This window comes from Coptis chinensis, chromosome 9, assembly GCF_015680905.1.
Source record: "Coptis chinensis isolate HL-2020 chromosome 9, ASM1568090v1, whole genome shotgun sequence".
In the NCBI taxonomy this organism is placed as follows: domain Eukaryota; kingdom Viridiplantae; phylum Streptophyta; class Magnoliopsida; order Ranunculales; family Ranunculaceae; genus Coptis; species Coptis chinensis.
Window position 1 is genome coordinate 44177775 of NC_141464.1, and position 20321 is coordinate 44198095.

Sequence of the window (20321 nt, forward strand, 5' to 3'; positions counted from 1 at the left end):
GAACAAAATTAATAAAGGCTACTCCTACCTCTCCCACGCGAGCTTGCGAATTTTGATGGCTACAAAAGCTTCTTCTTCCCCACTATCGCACACCTCTCAGAATATTAACTTCTGCAAAGATATTCTTAGTATATTTCATCAAATAACTGGTAGGAACAAGCTGAGAGGAGTAGAGGACTACGACCAGTTCTGGATGCTCTGGGTGATGAATATTCAATGTGTTGCCAAGGTATGGCTTAACATCAAATAAAAGTGTCATTAATTATTGATTAGAATAACTTGTTTTCAGATGAAATTGTGACCATTACTGTACCGTGAAATGCGTTTTAAAGGAGGTCTATTGTATAAGCATTTCAGAGTTTAAAAAATAAATAAAGGTCACATGAACTTATTTGAGGGAAAGAAGTGGGGGATAAGGGCGTGCTGATTAACTTATGTGTCCTATACACCTGTTCTTATCTTCCATTTCCTTAGTCCACCTCCTTGGGTATTGTTCGGTTCCTTTCCATTTGATGCATGTGGTTTTCTATAACTGGAGTGTTTCTTTTTGCAGATGAAATTGTGACCATTAGTCCATTACTATACCGTGAAATGTTTTAAGGTCCTATTGTATGCTTTTGATTGTGTAGTTAGGATGAACTTTCTTATTACCTTCATCAGAATGTATTTGAGCCAATTATCCGCACAAAAATTCATGGAACAAAAGTGGATGAGCATTTAAACTCGGCTCGAGGTAAATTGTTGTTGAAATGGACAATGATGTGTACCTTACCTATCAAAAAAATAAAAATGATATACTATTCAAGCTTAAAATTTTTGTAATCGAGATGGAGAGGTTTCATCCGAGGGTAAACATTAGGAAAATCCAATATTTTTTCAGTTCCAGTTGTAACTCTTTTGAAAATGGATTATCAATGTAATTACTATGACTTGATGTTAGGTTTATGTTGACATGTTGTTGTCTTTGTCTGTTTATTCATTGTTTTCCAATGTGTGGATTCAAGTTGATCTTCGTTTGGGTGAAAATGCATGATGTCGTAGGCTAATAGACGTTTACATTTGAAGTAGTAATGCTTCCAATTCTTGCGTACAAATGCTCTAGATCTAAACTGAATCATGTATAAACATTGGTCTCAATATCATTTTTCAGGCTCCGCGTTCTTTCCTTTGTAGTGCTGTATGAACTATTCCTATCGTCCTAACGCCAAAGCATTTAAACGAGAGGAGGTAATATAAAATATTTTGTATTTAGTATTTAGCGTAGAGTGTTATCTACTTTGGGAGAATGACAAGTTTTAAATTAGAATTTCCAGCAAAGCGGAAAGTTGATGACTTCTATTTTAAAAAGAAATACATATATTTGTTTGACATGATATTATGTGATTAGGAACATATTTTATTCTTCTGTATTATTTTTCAATCTAATACCTTATCGATCAACAATTTTTTATCCGTCTAGTATGTTGGTCCTTCCCCTTCCTTGGTATCAACTGTCAAGTGAGATAGCTTACTAAATCCAAATGATACAAGGACCATCACGAAAAATGAATATAGATATGAACTTTGGAATAAACAAATAGAGCTTATGAATCTACTGGGTAACAAGGGCTGGGACAAACGGAGACCCAAAAGGTCAAGAATAGCTCGATATACTTGGTAAAGGGATCGAGAATAGCTCGATATTGAATATCTCGATATACTTGGTAAAGGTCGAGAATAGCTCGATATATTTTTCCTGGTAAAGGGATCGCCATACTTGGTTGGAGAGGGATATTGAATCCTTCAGCCCCCTTTTGGGTTCAGACAAGCGATAAAGAAGAAACTAAACGAACTAGTAGGAGTTGCCCAGGTTAATAGATTTTTTCCATTCATTAGGGCACACTAAAACTACTACAATTCGGGTGAAGGGGCGCTGTGATAGTAGTGCTTGTTCGATCAAACACAACGGAATGAGCAGAAGGCGTTAGTCGCAACTCAACCATATCTTTACCGGCTAGCTAACAATAGCGCACAAAGATCCACACTAAAAAACAGAAATGGGGAAAATCGAAAGCGATTGATCAAGGTGGATTCAATTTCGATCTATGTAGAAGAAATGAGATGTTAATGTCTAAATCTGGTTTCAAACCTCCAACTTATCGCAAAAACCGGTACCACTATCGTCGGCCTAGTTTTCGGGATGGAATTATACTTTCGAGCGGATACAAGAGCTACTTGAGGGACCTATAGTTGCTGATAAGAATTGTGAGAAGATTCATTATATGGCACCTAATATATATTGTTGTGGAGCTGGGACTATCACGATACGAGAAGGCGATTACATACATGGTCATTTCAGCGATTCTTGATTACACCGCCCAGCAACCGGTCGTGAGTCAAGGGTTGTTACAGCCTTTACACTATTAAAGACTCACCTTTTAGGTTATCAAGGACATGTGAGTGCTGCTTTGGTACTTGGTGGAGTTGATATTACTGGACCTCATTTGCATACTATATAACCTCATGGGTCGACTGATACACTTCCTTATGCGACAATGGGCTCGGGTTCTTTGGCTGCAATGGCTATGTTTGAGTCAAACTACAAAAAAGGCCTTTCTAGAGATGAAGGTATTAAGCTTGTTTGCAAGGCAATATGTGCAGGCATTTTTAATGATTTGGGAAGTGGTAGCAATGTTGATGTTTGCGTGATAACTAAGGGGAAGACGGATTACTTGAGGAATTACCAGTTGCCAAATCTTCGCACTTATGTCAGCTCAAAGGGTTACTCTTTTGCAAGGGGTCAAAACTGAGGTTTTGTCGACTAGGATTATCCCATTGATGGCGAACCTGGTGTTGGCAGAAGGAGATGAAATGGAAGAGTGAAATAACCCCGACTTTCAAGGAGAAAAGAAATGCTTTACCAGAGTATGGTCCCGAAGACCTTTTATATATGGTTTGAACATTGCAGCTAATTTTAAATAACCACTTGATTATGTGATGTTCTAAAAAACAATAGCACACAATAAAAGCGGTAGAGAAACCGTGTGTGATTAAGTCACGAGAACGAGCAAATGTCTCTTGTTAAAAAAAGAAGTGGTGCTCCCTTGAATATAGATGGCGGGACTTTCTAGCTTAAGGCTTTAAAAGCAGTAGTTTTTCGGGCTTTAGATAGAGGTAGAGAGGTTTTACTCTCAAGTAGGGTCTGGCTGGGCGGGAGAAGCATAAACCTCGAATCTCTAGGAATGAATAGGTATAGGGGCTATTTTTTCGAATTGGAAGGGCAGGGAGTCCATGCAATCGGAGGTCGAAATCACGCTTACAAATGTCGGGATCTCGCCTCCCTATGGCTATTGCTATTGGTGTTTCTCGCCGGTCGAGACTCCCCACTCCTCCTCGAGAATATTCTCCCCTACAAATTAGTCTCGCCCCATAGGTTTCTCACGGTGCTTTGCTGCTTCCTTCTATCTTGTGTGAAGAACGCTTATCCTAGTTCACTACAAATAAGCAACTACACTACTTGCAGGCCAAGCATATGCGGACATGGAACTACGATAAGCTCTGCGATTTGTTTGAACGCCTTATTCGGTCCACGATAAGCGATACTATAAATAAAAGGTCGTATCTTGCTTGGTGGGTTCGAGTATCGCTTGCTATATGAAATATGATATGAATTTCATTTATGATATAATAAAACGAGAAGACGATAAGGAACATCGCGCTTTTTGGTAGATAGTATAGATTAGTCATTGGAATTTTTTTATTTTTTTATTGGCAAGCCTATTTTAAATGAGATCCATTAGAAATATTTTTCAATTCTATTGTAATTCCCCACGGCTCCCTAAATGATTGCTTTTGCTTCATCTATCTTGTGCTACTAATCTTAAATCATTTGAGTCCCATTGCAGGATAAAGGTGGCCAAGCAACTATTATTGTAGTGAGACGCATTTTTGAGGAAAAGGTTAATATATGACCCTATCTTTGTTTTTGCTTGTAATGAAAACAAAAATTGAGTAACACTTTGTACATTTATCCGTTTTAGGTTACCATTTCATACATTGATTTGTAGTAGTGGAGTTGGCTTCTGATTCTCTTGAGGTAAAACTTCTACCCATTTTGTATACTAGTTTTATTTACTCTTAGTTGTTTGTTACAACATTAAATGGTATTTACTTATTCAATGATATTTACTTATTCAGTCAAAGATTCTCCTAGGCGCACCCAAATACTATTCAGTCAAAGAAGTCAAAGAAGCAATAACATAGGTACTTAATAAATGTTTTTATAAGGTAACATGTATATAAGGTATATGTTTTGGTTGTTTGCCATGGTAATTAAAGTCATTTGGTTTGTATATTTAGGTAGTGTTAGGATTTATTCTTAGTTTAATTATCAAGTGTGCAAGTTATGACAGGTTTTAAATTTATGAAATGTTGAAAATACAAAGGAAACTCTGCCAATTTTTTTTTAGAATGTGATGTTAAGTGGTGGTTTTATATTTGAGTTATGTATATCATAAGATATTTTGTATTCTTGAAATCATCTAGAAGAGGATTGTACCTATCTTTGGTCCTTGTCTTTGAGGGTAGAGCAAACTCTTCCATGAATTGATGTGTACCAAGCTACATCCAAAGGGGTAGATGTGAACATATTATAGTAATTGAGATGAAAATTATACTGAAGCCTTAAAACAATTGTCAGACAACAATTTAAAAAACTTTAGCAATACAAGTATGTTCTCAGTGGTTGCTTGTTTTTCTATTTTGCAGCATAAGCACAGCTGAAAACTTAGTTGTTGCACTCTAGGTACGTCGTCTTATCTCAGTGGTTTGTTCTTCTCCACTTTTGGTTGTTGCGCACTAGGTACGTCGTGTTTTTTTTTCTAGCAAATATCAATTTTTCTAGTATTATGAGTGAGAAAGTCGAGCATTTATTAGTAAGAATAATTCAAATAACCTGTTCATTGTTGGTGCAGTAGTGGAGTTGGCTTCTGATTCTCTTGAGGTAAAACTTCTACCCATTTCGTATACTATTTTTATTTGTTGCTTGTTGTGTTTTTGCAACAACTGAAATTGTGGGTGTTTGTATGCATATAAGGGATATGTTTTGGCTGTGTGCCATGGTAAAGTCATTTGGTTTGTATATTAGGTAATGTTAGGATTTATTCTTGGTTTAATTATCAAGTGTGCAGGTTATATGTTTTTTATATTTTATTTGTGCATGACTTTAAATTAATTTGAATGGCTAATGTAATTTAACTTGGTATTTAGATTCTATGGATGAACTGATAGTTATAGAATTTATGTTTGTCTTTTTGTTGTTGTTGTTGTTTTTTTCATTATTTTACTATATGAGTATTTTAGGCATAATACAGGTGGTCAAAAAGTTGAATAAACAAAAGAAACTCTGTCAAAATATTTTTAGCTATTTTGTTTTATAAACAAGCAAGTTAGTGTTAAAAATATAATGCAATGGTAAAATTGTCTAAATGATTTATACCGTTATTTCTAAGTACAGGGAAGATATGATTAGCATTGGTTGATGCATGAATATTAGAATTAGATGTAGGAAAAGCGTCCGACATAGTTAAGGCAACATTGGAATATCAATAAAAGTACACAGTTAGCATTGGAATATTCTTGATATCACTCAAAGTACAGTTTGGTTCAAGAACACGGTGCACCTACGGGTGATCTGAGAGTTCCTACTTGTTTAAAGATTGGTTAATTCCGATCACAAGCCCGGATGCCGGTTTCTAACTTCACTGTAATTGTTTGATATTGTTAATATTTTGAAGCTTGACTATTAGAATTAAATGTAGAAAAAGAGCCATACACAATTAAGGCAACATTGGAATTTGAGTTATAGGACCATACCACGTACTTGATCGATGTATTTTTAAATAGGAATCATCAAATTTAATTATGTTTTGGTTTGATGTATATATTAAATTATTCTCGTTTGTGATAAATGAGGATAGAAATGCCAAAGGGATTTGATATCGGGTGGGACCACGCTATCCGTATCCCTGGAAATAAAAATGGGGCACAGTGCAAATACTGTGATAAGATTTTAGCTGGAGGTGGCATTACAAGGCTAAAAGTACATCTTGGCGGAGGGAACAAAAATGTTTAGAAATGTTTGAAGTGTGGAAAGGAAATTCGAGACATGTTCCAACAAATAATTGAGTCAGGAATTGAGAAGTGAAATGGAAAATACATAGCTCAAGAACATTATAGAGCTGCCATGCATGCACACCCTCCTGGGGAAGACTCAGATGAGGATGACAACGAGTTTGAGATGGCTCGGCAACAATCTAGAGATGAGTACGAGAGGTTATGCGAGACAGGCTCGTGGGATAGGAGGGGTCCAACCAGAGAGAACTCCAATGTTCCAAGCACAAGCTCTCGCAAAGGAAAAGGTCTTATGTCTTTCTTCTCCCGTTCGAAGAGCACTAGGCATCCCGAGCTTATTGATGTTGATTCGCCGAGAAGGCCTGATGTTAATCAACCATCTGTCCACCAGATGACGCCAGCCGGTAAGTCAAAAGCTAGGGTGTTTAGAACAGCTGTGGCTAGATTTGTACTTTGGGGAAACTTGTCTCCAAATGCAGTGGCCAACAACCCGTATTATAAGCCGATGTTCGATGAGGCATGTCGTGCCGGTCTTGGAGTGACCCCTCCTTCAGCCTATCAACTACTAAATTCAGAGTTGCAGAAGCTTAAGGCAGAGTGAAAATTGTATATTGACTATATGAAAATAAAATGGTCTACATATGGTGTTACTGTTATGTGTGATTCCTGGACTGGTCCAACGCGACAGTGCTTGATGAACTTCATGGTGTATTGTGATGGGCTCATGACTTTTGATTCGTCCGTTGATCTATCGAAACACAAGAAAGATCACCGCCACTTCATCAAACACATGAGGCGTGTTGTTGACAAGGTTGGCAAGGAGAATGTTGTTTGATTGTAACGGAAAAGCGAATAATTTTAAGAAATTTGGAGAGATGATTGCAAGAGAAAATGGTATACTTACAAATAAGTTTTATTCTCTCATTTTAGATTCCTTTTGCAAATAGGTTTTTTGTATGAACTGTCTACTAAACTACTTCATGTACAATAGGGTATAACCTTTTCGGACCCCATGTGCGGCTCATTCTATAGACCTTATCTTGAAAGAATTTTCTCGAGCCCCGTCGACGAAAGAAATCCTTGATCAGGTGAAGGATATCACGTCTTTCATTTATAACCACTCTCGAGTTGTTTCCCTTATGAGGGAAGTGTATGGTGGAGACTTAGTCCGAGCTGGTCCAACTAGATTTGCTAGTAATTACATGGCATTGAAAAGTTTGCTGAAGAAAAAGAACAAGCTCCGGTCAATGTTTACTTCCGAAGGATATCTTGAAATCAAGAATGATAATCCTACGGTCTAGATGATGATGGTCGAGGATATTATAAACGACCAAGAATTTTGGCATAATGTGAAGGGGATTGTAGCTGTATTAGAACCCATTGTGGTTTTATTGCGGAAGGTGGATAGGGATGATAAACCGACCATGCCATTTTTACACAGATGGGTAGAAATAAGAATTGAGCAAGTTCGGAGGAAGATTTGCTCGCCTGAATGGATTGTTGGAATTATTAAGAGGAGGTGGAACAACCAATTGGGGCACCCATTACACAAACCTGGTAATATTTTTGTTAACTCGAGATTTATTTAATTCACTACACCATAACTGTCATTTTCTAACGGGCCTAAATTTACATTAGTAACAGTTATATCCGTTACACACAGTATGACGGATATATCCGTTAGATATGGAAGCAATCGTTAGAAAATATCAATAATAATAATATTTTTAATGTTATTCATTCTCTCTCTTTGTAAAACTACTGTTATGCACTCGTCTCTCCCCGAAATCCCTTTCAATTCCCCATCTTTCTCTCTCTGTCTGATTTCAGAGTTTAAAGTCTAACCCTTTCAATTCCATCTCTCCATCTAACCGATTGGAGGAGGAAGACGAACATCTCGGTATGCTCACTTACTGTAAAAACTCTAACCTTCTTTGAAGTAGAAAGACGAAGCATTAGTTGCAGACGAACAACAACTCAGTAGCAGAAAAACCGGGTCAACGATAGGTTGAAGGAGGAAGAAAAACCAGGTAAACTCCCTCTAATTGTTTGGGCGGCCTAATTAATTGTTTTTCTTTTTGGGTTTTCAATTTGGGGATTAATATATCTGCCCCCTAGCTAAAAGGAGGTATCTTTGGAATTTGAGGTTTGTTATTTGCCTTTTTTTTTTGTTGCAACAATTATGGAATTTTTTGTATATCGTCCCTGTTTCTTCAGCTAAAAAAGATGAAAAAAATTATACCAAGACTTGAAGAAGAACTATGTATGTATATGAAATAAATTAAGTGTTTGTGTTGAAGGGTGAGTTTTTTGTGCTATGACACGAAAACCCGACTGCTGAAAAGTTTCGAGTCAGTTAAATTTTATACAAGGTTTTATTTTTAAGTAATAGTGTGACAAATAGGTGTGTGAAATTTTGTGAATTTTGCCTGGAAATGTAAACAATAGACTAGATAGGCTTTTGTGTCTTGGAATTGCTTCAAAGAAACTGGATTCCTTTGGTATTAAAGATGGCATTGAAGAAGTCTCAAGCCTGCTTATTGAGATGCAAGTTGCACTTGACTTATTTTAGTAACGATTCCAAGTTTGGGTTGTTTGGAAAAAAAAAAAAACAAGGGAAGCATTTAAAATCTTGTTGGAGATAAAGGAAGAACTCTATGATTGGTCTAGCGGAGGATCGGAATTGAAGATCTAAATATTCCAAGATTTTGTGTTCAATTGGGACAGCATCATTTTGTGATGTAAATCCCGAACTTAACTTGGTATCTTGCTAACGGGTGATTACATAATTGCAATGTTCCTTTTTTTTTGGAATGAATGAAATACATCCTTAACTACTAGAAAAACGAAAAAAAAGAAAAGAGAAATAAAGAATGTGTTTCTACTACTGTTCTCATTAATGAGCTTAACTTTGGATTTTGTAAGACAAATACATATGCATAGTTGTCAAATCTTTCTTGAGGATTCTCTTTGAGCTTCATCCTAGTGCTCCTTAAGATTTCAAGATATATTTATGCATCAGTAGTTATCATGGAGTTGGGCTTGACCTTTTTCTTTTCGATAAGCAATATTGGCATAATTCAGAGTTGACGTTAATCTCTAGAGCTTACAAGAACTCTTCTCGATTTGAGTGCAGATTTTCCATCTGAAGCTATAAACCAGCTATGTTACATTGTTAATCAATATATTGCGTGTGGATGTCTATTACCTTAACTCATAAGCATTCTTCAACTCGTAACGCTGACTTTAAGAGTATTTACATTTCTTTACAGAAAGGATACCAATTATTGTACCGATTATTTCCTTATATTTGTTTTGGAATGACGCTAGATTCAGGCAATTTAAGTGGTACAACATAACGATTGCATTTTCAATAAACTGAAAGTTAAGAAAATTTCAATGAATGGACCTGATCTTTTGTGTAAGTGGCGTTCATTACGAAGATGAGTTACAAAAACTCGGACCTACTGAACCATCTTATCCAATTTTCCTTGGAAAGGGAAATGTCAGCATTTTTTTTTGTCATGTGCTTCCTTGAACATGAGAAATAAATAGCATTTACTATATAAGTTCCTCGAAGTATATCTCACTTTATTGTTAACCATGCAAGAGTATTTCTTTGGGCCGGTATTTTTGGAACAAAAATTTGGACTGCATTATGGAAAGTGTGTTACTATTGCTAGTCATTCCCTATATAGAGTAGTAGAAATTTTGTTTTATTGGTAAGAAACAGTGAAGAAAATATGGATCTCATTTTTCTTGTAGAATTTGTTTGCTTCTTTTAACAACGATGCCATTTAGGTCACCTTAGCATAATGATTGTCCGGAAAACATGTGTTGTGATTCTTCATTGGATTTACTTTTGTGAAATTTTTGTCTTTTATATTTTACATTTAGTGTGCTGACAATGACATGTTATTTTTTACTTCTCGGGAAGCATATGAAGAGTTTAAACATGTGCTTCTTGCACTTATATTTGACAAAGATGATCAAGCCCCTCCCGTGGCAATTGAGGTAACCATATTACTTCTTACTTACGTGAGTACTACATTTTTTTTCCCCACGTGCTTTATTTGATATTAAGAGTCCCTTGTTACTACTCCATACCATTATCGGGGACTACATCCAATAGTCTATAGCATGTGTTTATTTATATGAAAAAATAAACAAGAAAGAATTTTTTTCTTTTGAATTACTTTATCGGTTTTAACTGCAGAGACCAAAAAAACCTAGGTTTGTTGCACAGTGGGTTGTTATGAAACAATCTTAAATTCCATGTTTGGGAAACATGGCATCCTTGTATTTTCCAGACGTTCATTTTCAAATAAATTGAAGTCCCGAGTTGCAGATAATTATTTGGTTCTTGTTTAGCAAGAACATTGACGAATCATACTAGTTTTCTCTTTTGTTTCCCATGTACGTTTTACAAGATGTTGGCATGCCACAATGGATTGTAAATTTGTTAAAAAGTTTTAAGAGGGAGATGTCCCACATTGCTACTTTCGTTGTAGGAAGTTTTTATTATTGTAAGCTCTTATTTTCATATATATACTGAAGTGATACAAGGATGAAACTAATAAGGCCGTATCATCTTCTTCTCTTTTCTCTCCAAACTTCCTCTCCATTAACAACTTTACAATTTTACTATATATATAACAATCATGTAGTAAAGTTATTTCTATTAGTGTTAGACTCTTAAGTGCTAAAAAAAAGACGTTTTAGTATGGTTGAAGTGTTAAAAGACTTAGGATCTTCTCGTCCTAATGATATTAATAGTTAATATTATCTCCTTTTTGTTGTTAATATTTTTCTTTTTTAGTTCGGTATCATTTTGGTACGTAATGGTAGATTGTTAGATGTAAGGGGATGTTTGTTGGGGTGGTGGTGTGTTTGGATGGGGGCAAGATCTAATACGTTTGTTATAGCTTTACTTATTAAGACATTATTTTACACGTTTTATGACTTCTATCTGTTTTGATGGTCCGAAGGAGGAGGTTTGACATTCTTTGGATTTCTTTCGTCCTTTCTTAGAGTTCACTTTAATGCCTACGACCCAGTGTTTTCAATGACGTTGAGATACTTAATAAGGTTATCCATCACCCTTCCTAATTATTTGATTATCACGATTATATGTTCAGTTGACTTTCTGTGGAGGTCCACATGTTATACTTGTTATTGATTTTATTTCAGTAGAAAATGATGAATTAAAAAAATGAGGGTATTTCCTGTCTTGTTAGTTTCAGATCAGTAGAATTCCCTCGGGCTTGAATGCTTAACGAAGGGAGAGATGGAGTTGCGGATGTGACATGTGTTGCATACTATGCATGGTATTGTCTAGCTAGGCAAGTTGCGTGATATCTATTTGATAAAATGTCAGATGAAGTTTTGATTTCGGTATTCATTCATGTTCAGTCTTATTTGCTAGTTCCTGCACATATGCATATATTCTGTGAATGAGACTTCCTTGTGGTCTGCCCTCATAAGGATGTAATCGTTTTCCAGGTGTTACTAGTTGCTACATGCTATTCTTAGTATATAGTATATACTATGTAGTAAGTGTGTATCCAAGGAGCGTCATAGGCTTGTACGAATATCTTTGTCCTACTTATTTTTTAGTGTGCTTTATGACAAGCATCTACATGGCGTCAATGAGATCTTAGTCACTCTCTTGTCAACAACTTACACTGACAACTTAGTACCAAATTGAAGGCAATCATGCTAGTGCTCTCAATCGAGCAATTTCCGCGGTACTTGGGTATATAAGGTAGTATATTTTTCGGTTCTTTGAGTGTTCTATTTTTATCCTTTGCAGGTTGGAAAGTACATCGAAAGCCTATGTTGGGTGCTTCAAGATTACTACTATTTTGGAGTCAGTCATGGAATTGGTAGGTTCTGTTTTCATAGTGAAATTATTATACTCATGGGTCGATATTCTTTTCGCTAAGAAGCTTGCATCTGCTTTTGTGCGTAGGTTTTATCCTTACCATTATGGTCCATTTGCTTCCGAATCGAAAAGGGCCCGGGTGGGGGTAAATGTCTCATTTAATATGGGGGTACCATTTAAACCTTTTGATCGGTGATGGGAGTCCTTCCACCTCGTGAGGTTAGAACATCTCCTTGCTACATTGTTTGTCATCTCGTTCTTCACATAACACATCCGAAGTTGCTTACGTAGTATTTTGCTCTTCCCATAATCTGTTTATTTCAAATGCAAGTGATACACACTTATTGCTTTTGATTTTTGCACTTAGTACCGTGAAGTTTATCTTTATGTTTTCATTCAATACAAGTTGGAACATACTATTAATGTTGCATCTTCTCTCATTATTATTATTATTAACTCTATCATTGTTAGTTTTTGCTAGGTTCAACTCTGTTGTTATTTTCAAAGAATGGTTGCTAGCTTGGAGTGCCGGGTTGGATGCACGCAATGACGGAGGTGGTGGTAGTGGTATTGTTATCTTCAATTCACAACAAGAACCCGATGATTTCGGCCAAAATCTTCTCACAGACGATTAAAAATCTATTAGAAATCTTCCAACTTTGAAGCTGTTCTAAATGATGCGGTATGATTATTTAGTTCTAGGCTTTACAAAATATTAATTTATTAAGATATATCCTCCAACCGACAATACATTGTTTTCACATTTATGTGCATGATGGACCGTATGAAGATGATAATTTCCTTATGCAGGTCTGCTATAGCGACTTGACTTTAACCATTAGAATACGCACCTATATGTTATACCTTTTTTTTTTTTCTTAAGTTTATTCTATAAGCTGGGATGGAGTTATTCTTTCGAGGACAATGTCATCGTAAGAGTCACGAGTCATCCGGGCAAAACTTTTTTCTGGTCATAATTAGGTTTCTTGAGACCTTTGTTGGCTCGATGTCATCGGGGTAATCTTGTTTTGCTTAAGGGACAAATCTTAAACTTCTCTCATTAGTATTTTTTTATATATTTTTTGTCTCCGCTTGTCCTAACCACTATTGGTCTAGGTGATTCTTTTTCGACCTGAAATTTCCATGAATCTAACGGTAGACATACCTGGTATTACTGTTTGTCTTTGTCTACTCAGAAACAGAGCATGTAGGATACCTTTAATCACACATTCTTTTATCTTAAAGGATGTATTCTATTCTGAAACTCCCTCGGTATCAATTCTCTTTTTCTTTTCATTTTTTTTTTTGCTTAGAAGAGTTCGTTCCAATTTGTCTCTATTTGTAATGCTAGGGGGTTAGGCTTGTATTAGTGCATGGAAGTTGGCAATTTACTTGTTGTTCACTTGTTAATTGCTTAGCTCTATTCCTTTAATTGCATGTGCCTTAATTGATTTCTTATTTGTTGCAGGTACTCAAGAAAAGGTTGTTGCTCATGTTTACGACATTGTAGCAATTGAATAGAGGGATTAATGTTCTAACCAATTTTGACGTGAGTATGCACATAAATGAGTTGGGTCATAAATGCGATCTTCTATGACTGACATCAAGATTAGATTAGGTGAATTCAGTTCTATATAAGTTTGATTTGTAAATTGGGATTTAGATTGATGGCTATATTTTTATTATAATTTTTAATTGATTGGTGGTTTTGTTTTTTGTTATTCATTTGTTAATTAAGTTTGTGGAATGTGATCTTTATATTATATTTGCATGAACTAGATGTGCAGCATAGTGGACATTATTTGACCTAGGATTTTTTTTTTCTTTAGTGGATACAATTTACTAACGGATATTTTCGTTACAAACAATAGTTAAGTAAATATCACATCTATTACTAACAGATATATCCGTTACAAACAATAGTTAAGTAAATAGCACATCCATTACTAACGGATATATCCGTTAGAAATTACAAATTTAATCGGGCCACCAACAGTTGGCTATCTGTTACAAAGAATTTTAGTAACGGATATAACCGTTACTAAAATTATTATCAGTAACGGTTATATCCGTTACTAAATTTGGCTTAAGTGAGAGTGACGCCCCAGGGCTAACGGATATAACCGTTAGTAAAAATATAAGTAACGGATATAATCGTTAGTAAACGCCTTTTCTGGTGTAGTGATTGTACCATAACTGTTGTAAGCTAATATGCTGCAAATTTGCTTGTAGCACACTACCTTAATCCTGCCGTAATTTACGGCCCTGATAGTGAAAATGTTGCATACAATGGGGAGTTCCTCTCAGCAATGCAGACAATTATTAACCAATTGATCCCGAACTTATCAGATCAATTGGTTTGCTTAAATGAATGTAAAGCTTATCGAGAGGCTTCTGGGGTATTCTCTACACCAATTCTTGTATATGGAAGAACCAAAGTCATGCCGGGTTAGTTTCATTATTAACCCACTACGAACTTGTAACTGACCTATTTTAGTTTTAGTCCATACAAAATTATATAATATGGTCTACATTGTTTGTCATTGACGCAGCTGATTGGTAGATGAATGTTGAAGACGGTTACGTCGACCACTTGAAAACGTTAGCTATACGGATCCTCTCACAAACTACCTCATCATCTGGATGTGAGAGGAATTGGAGCACGTTTGGATTCATACACTCGGCGAACGTTGTAACTTCGAGAACCGAAGTCACTTTGGAGGATCGAGTCTTTGTCCACTACAACCTTTGAAAAGCAAGCATGTCCAACTAAAGAACCAATTTGAAGAAGAGAAGAAGATCTTGGACCTCACATCATTGTACCCAGTCGATAATGACTCAGACTGTCCTATTTTTGATTGGATCAATGACTGAGAGAGAACCCCCGAGGCATTATTAGATGAAAGCGGTCGTCCTAATTCATACATTGCGAGCAATCGGTGTGCCAATAGATGGAAATTGGGAACCCGTTAGAATCCCAATCCTGAGGATAACTTTGAAGCAGCTCAATCTCCTAATGACACTCAACTTGATGGTGAAACATATTATGATCCTGATGCATGGAGAATGCCTAGTGATGGGGAGCACGATAATGCTTACAATGTTGTTGATGACGATAATGATAGCGATGATGATGATGATGATCATGCTCAAGTTCGTGCCAGTGGGCCTAGTCGAGGAGGTGGTGGTGGTCGTGGAGATGGTAGTGGTCCGAGTCGAGTAGGTGGTGGTGGTCCTCCTGGTTTTGATGATGATCATGCTCAGGTTCGTGCCAGTGGTCCAAGTCGAGGAGGTGGTGGTGGTCGTGGAGATGGTAGTGGTTCGAGTCGAGTAGGTGGTGGTGGTCCCCCTAGTTTTGATGATGATCATGCTCAAGTTCGTGCTAGTGGTCAAAGTCGAGGAGGTGGTGGTGGTCGTGGAGATGGCAGTGGTCCGAGTTGAGTAGGTGGTGGTGGCCCTCCATGTTTTGATGGTAATGATGGGGTTCAGTCACAACAACCTAGAGTTTCCATTGGTGGTGGTGTTGGGTCACAACGGGTGACAACACCAAGGTCACAACAGTCAAGGTGTGGGTCCTCAATGCAGCAGTCAAGGGGTGGATCCTTACAACAATCAAGGGGTGGGTCCTCACAGCGCCCACCAAGTGGTAGGGGTGGATGCACTATTGTTGGGTCTCAACAAGCAACTGGTGGTTCCTCATAGTGCCGTGATAATAGAGGAGTATACTTTACTGAAGAGGATGGGTTTGACCATGCAACTCAAGACTCTGACCATGGTGCTTCCGCCCAACGAGGATCTCGTCAAAGAAAAGGTCAACAAAGGAGATCAGATCCTACACAGAGCATGGACTCCAGCAATTGTTTTTATGGGCAAGGGTCGTCTATTGGGGTCGAGATGTCTGTGGACTCGTTGGCGGGCCAATTTGGAGGATTGTTTTCTTACGATCAGCCTTATGGATATTCTTCTACTGGTTCAAATATGGTTGAATATTCTACAGACTCTTCATATGCGAATCCTCTAGAAGAATATTCACGTTCTCAATATTATGGGAATTGGAATGATCCTCAAGCATACTCTATTGCTTCCACCTATGCTACTTCTTCAGAACAATATGCGTCTCCTCAATCTTATGGAGATTGGAATGCTCCATCTTGCGAGTATTCTACTGAATCTACATTTGTGCTACCTTCAGAACAATATGCACCTCCTCGTCATTCTTATGGAGGACGGAATGAAAGGGACCAAAGTATGGAAGATGTTCAGCCATTCTCGGACCATAGTGTGGACATGCCTCCACTTGCATGGGGAATTGTATGGGAACCTCCGAGTCGACCTGTTGTTGAGGAAACTGGGTATCCGATTATTGGTTACCTTCAATTGTGTGGCAAGAACTTGGATCAGTCAGCGTATGACTTGTACGTGGAAAACTTTAAGAATTGGTTCGGCCAAACCCTCACTTGGAACCAGTATTGTAATGATTTTCTATTTGAATCGGCATTACATGGTGTCAAAGGCATACAAGAAGGTCGCAAATCATTCTGGCAGTAGTCTTCTTTGTAATGTTTTGGAGTGTCAGCCTCTGTTGGTTTGGAATAAAGTTAAAGTGTTTTTGTATTGGCTGTCAGTTTTTTTTTCATGTTTAATAGTTTGGAGTGTCAGCCTCTTTGTTGGTTTGAATAAAGTTTGAGTCATAGTACAAAATATCGCTCTGTTTTGTGAGTTCTTTATGTCTATGGATTAGTTGTAATTGTTATGTTTTTGGTGAGCCACTTAGATCTTGAAGAAAAATGTAGAGCTCCATGCAGCTTCAGAATGCCATAGTAATTGTTCTGGTAAGGAGAAAACAATAATCTTCCTATGGGGTTTTATTTGTTTTAATTAAGCCGAGTGTCTAGTAACAAAAAGAAGCTGTATTGATAAGCTTTGTCTTTGATGGACACTTGTACTTAGGATTGGCAGCAGAGAAGCTAGAATAGGGAGATGACAATCATATAAAACAAATTTCAGATCAGTATCCAGGGGGATTTGATCTGGTTCTTGGAGCTGATATTTATATCCTTCAATTTCATATGTTTTCTTCTTAATGTAGTGTTGTGCTTGCTTATTTCTTAGTTACAATTGCATCTTTTTGAATTTCTTGACGATTATGCGCTTTCAACAAAGATAACATCTCTCCACTTTTTGATCTGTGTGAACCAACTTTTCGCCTCGAGAGAAGTAAACTCGCAAGTTCATACTAGCTTATGTTTCTCGAGCTAAGAGGTGAGTGAAGATGCTTACTCGTTGTGTAATTATGACTCTGTTCACAACCTGTAACCAAAGGTCTTATAATTTGTAGTTATCCTGATTTTAGTACTGCACAGGTACTGTTGCTCTTGATTGATGCCCCTGTTACTTGCTTATCCCTTAAGGATTCTATTAGCTTATCAACCTTATTTTAACTTCTAAGAGTAGCTATCTTGAAATCTATAGGTTTGTTTCTTAAAATCTATAGCTTGTCTTGAAAGAATTACCTTTCCAGCTCACATATGTTATTCACTTATTTGACTTGCTTTCTTCAATTCTTAATCTAGCTAGTTTATCATTTCATATGCGTTTGGAATTGTGGAAATCAACATAAGTAGAAAGTTGTAACAATTTTGAAATTTTATTCCTCTACTTTGAGCCCGAGGTGATTTGAACCAAAATTTGTTCCTTCCTCTAGTTAGCTTGAATTTGTCGATATTTGATTCGAGGGTTGGTTACTTGACTTAAGCGGCACTAGTCGAGATGGTTAAGTAGCCGCTCTCTGAATCAAGATATATCTTTAGTAGTTGGGTGTAGTTTTATTGGATTTCCAAGTTATGATAGGATTTAAGTTTATGAAATGTTGAAAATCTGAGGAGGAAATTCGGCGAAATTTTGTAGGATTTTTCCGATTCGAGGATTGGTTACTTGACTTAACGGCACTAGTCGAGATGGTTAAGTAGCCGGGTTCTCTAATCATATTTTTTTTAGTAGTTGGTTGTAGTTTTATTGGATTTGAAGGTTGTGACAGGATTTAAATTTATGAAATGTCGAAAATCTGAGGAGGAAACTCTGCGAAAATTTTGTAGGATTTTTACGTCTCTGTGTAGTTTTAGGTTTTGCTTAGTTGGTCTATATCACGTCGAGTTTTGTAATAATTAAAGATGACATGTGTCTTTGGTATTGATGGATTGTTTTATTGTTATCTTCGTTCTCTTATCTCTTATCTCTCTGGAAATGCTAGGGCTAGTTGTTCTTGTGTGCGCGCATCTGTGCTGAAGATTCATACGTGAAGGAATCATCATAAGAAAAGATGATGAAATTAGTCTCAACAGAAAAGATGATGAAATCGGTCTCGCCAGAAAAACGTCTCAAATCAATGAGAGTTATATTGATAAAAGCATGGGAATAATGATGGTCAATGGTCCGAACGAGACGATGGGTAAGGTTCTAGAGTTCTTGCAAGAGGAAAAGGATCATGATCATAAAAAAGGAGAGGATCTTCTTGATTCAGTGTTGTTTGTTGGGAAGTACTTGGCGGAATCACCCTTTGCCTGCATGCTAAAGGCTCTGGATCTTCTCGAGTACCTTCTTTCCATCAAGGGTGAGGACGAACCAAGACCATTCTATTATGTTTTATTTATGCTTCCCCTATTGTCCCAAATAACAACCTCTATTGAAGGATGTAAAATCCTGGCTTCAACTAAAGGGCTACAATATGTTGTAGATTGCCTGATCAAGATGATGGATGCGGTTTATGGCAGTGATGGGGAGGACACTAGTGGGAGCATAGTTTTGGCAAGTGATGTAATTGAACACGTCATATTGACAACTGATGAAGTGGATTGGAGTTGTGTTGGTCATCTCCTGAAGACGTTAGAGTGTTGGATAGACTCTATAGGCGAGGCATCTATGGACATCAGGGTTACAGGCCTTCACGCTCTCATCATGGATTCAATCACAACAGAAGATCTAATAGATGCGCTATATGATTGAACGCTCAGTGCAAGTGCAACAAGTATTGTAATATGTAGAAAAAAAATTCAAGATTCATTGTTAAAGAATGAAAAGTCAATGTAATATGTAGGAATTCTGAGGTGTATTTTTGAGTATTAGAGAGTAATTTATATTAAAAGTATGACTGTGAGGGAATAATATATTTATATATATTATGCACGTGTCTAACACAAATTAGGAAAACTCATGGAAGATCGTTATAACATAACACCTTGTCTAGAATGAGGTGATAACCTCCAGGACTCATGATAGATCGTTACAACATAACACCTCGCCCGAGCCAGGTGACAACTCGCACATGCACTAACGGGCAGTAACGCTCAACGTAGCTGTGTTAGTTAAAGTCGTAGCATCAGTTGCACTTATAAATACACTGTCTAAAAGTTCATTTATTCTCATCAAGACAGGGACTTGAGCTGACAGAGGAAAGGGGGGAACAATGTCTGACTTGATTCAAGTTCATCACAAAATCTTGATATGTAGGCAGCTCGTCCCAAAGCGAGCTCAGTCAAAACTCGACCCATCACAATCTTCTCCATTATTCACACTTGTAAGGACTGATCAAATTCAACATTTATAATGACCACATTCAAAGAAAATATAAATATTTATCGATATTTGTGGATATTTATCGATATTTGTTGATATATCGCGATATATCCACGATATTTGCAGTCAGAAATACCCACACATAGTCTGTGGATATTTGTGGATATTTATCGATATATCTCGATATATCCACGATATTTACAGATATCAAAATGTAATATATCCCCACATAGGGGGATATATCCACGATACATATCCACGATATATCAGAAGTTGATATTTTGCCATATCCCGATATTTTGTACTATGGTTGTAAGAACTTGTTCAATCCTACGCATGTGCTGATAAGATTTTTCATGGTCTAAACCATGAAAAACGGGTAACAAATTAAAAATATTTGGGGGGATTCGGAAATCCCCTACTGGGTCTACTAGAACGATGCAAGATTTGGGGTTATCGCTCAAGGCTTTATAAAAGTCAGAGAGAGGAGTCTCTCCTTCTTCGGGCATTATGTCAGGTAGAGTATGTGGAATAGTAGCTAGAGGTGCAATGAGTGGTATACTAGATAGGCGTGCTTGTTGACGTTGCCGTGTAATTACGTTAGGTGTTTTTGTTCGACTAGACCTTAATCTCATACAAGGCTAAGACAAAACTTAACTAAACACGACAACACTTCAAACAATCCTGATATACTAGTATAAACCTCTAACAGAAGATGCGAGGTGTGGAAGAAAGGAATACCTGATTGCGTCCT

General features: G+C 37.0%; 1 long non-coding RNA gene and 1 pseudogene across 1 annotated transcript; both read left to right on the top strand.

The window, feature by feature from the left end:
- The first annotated feature begins 1285 nt into the window (after positions 1-1285).
- LOC147476197 (proteasome subunit beta type-7-A pseudogene) lies at positions 1286-2926 on the top strand (annotated as a pseudogene).
- A 14294-nt stretch (positions 2927-17220) lies between these two features.
- Positions 17221-19170, top strand: LOC147476198 (uncharacterized). Its single transcript, XR_015207897.1, has 2 exons — positions 17221-17257; positions 18246-19170. It is a non-coding gene; the product is annotated as an uncharacterized LOC147476198 (long non-coding RNA).
- Positions 19171-20321: the final 1151 nt, after the last annotated feature.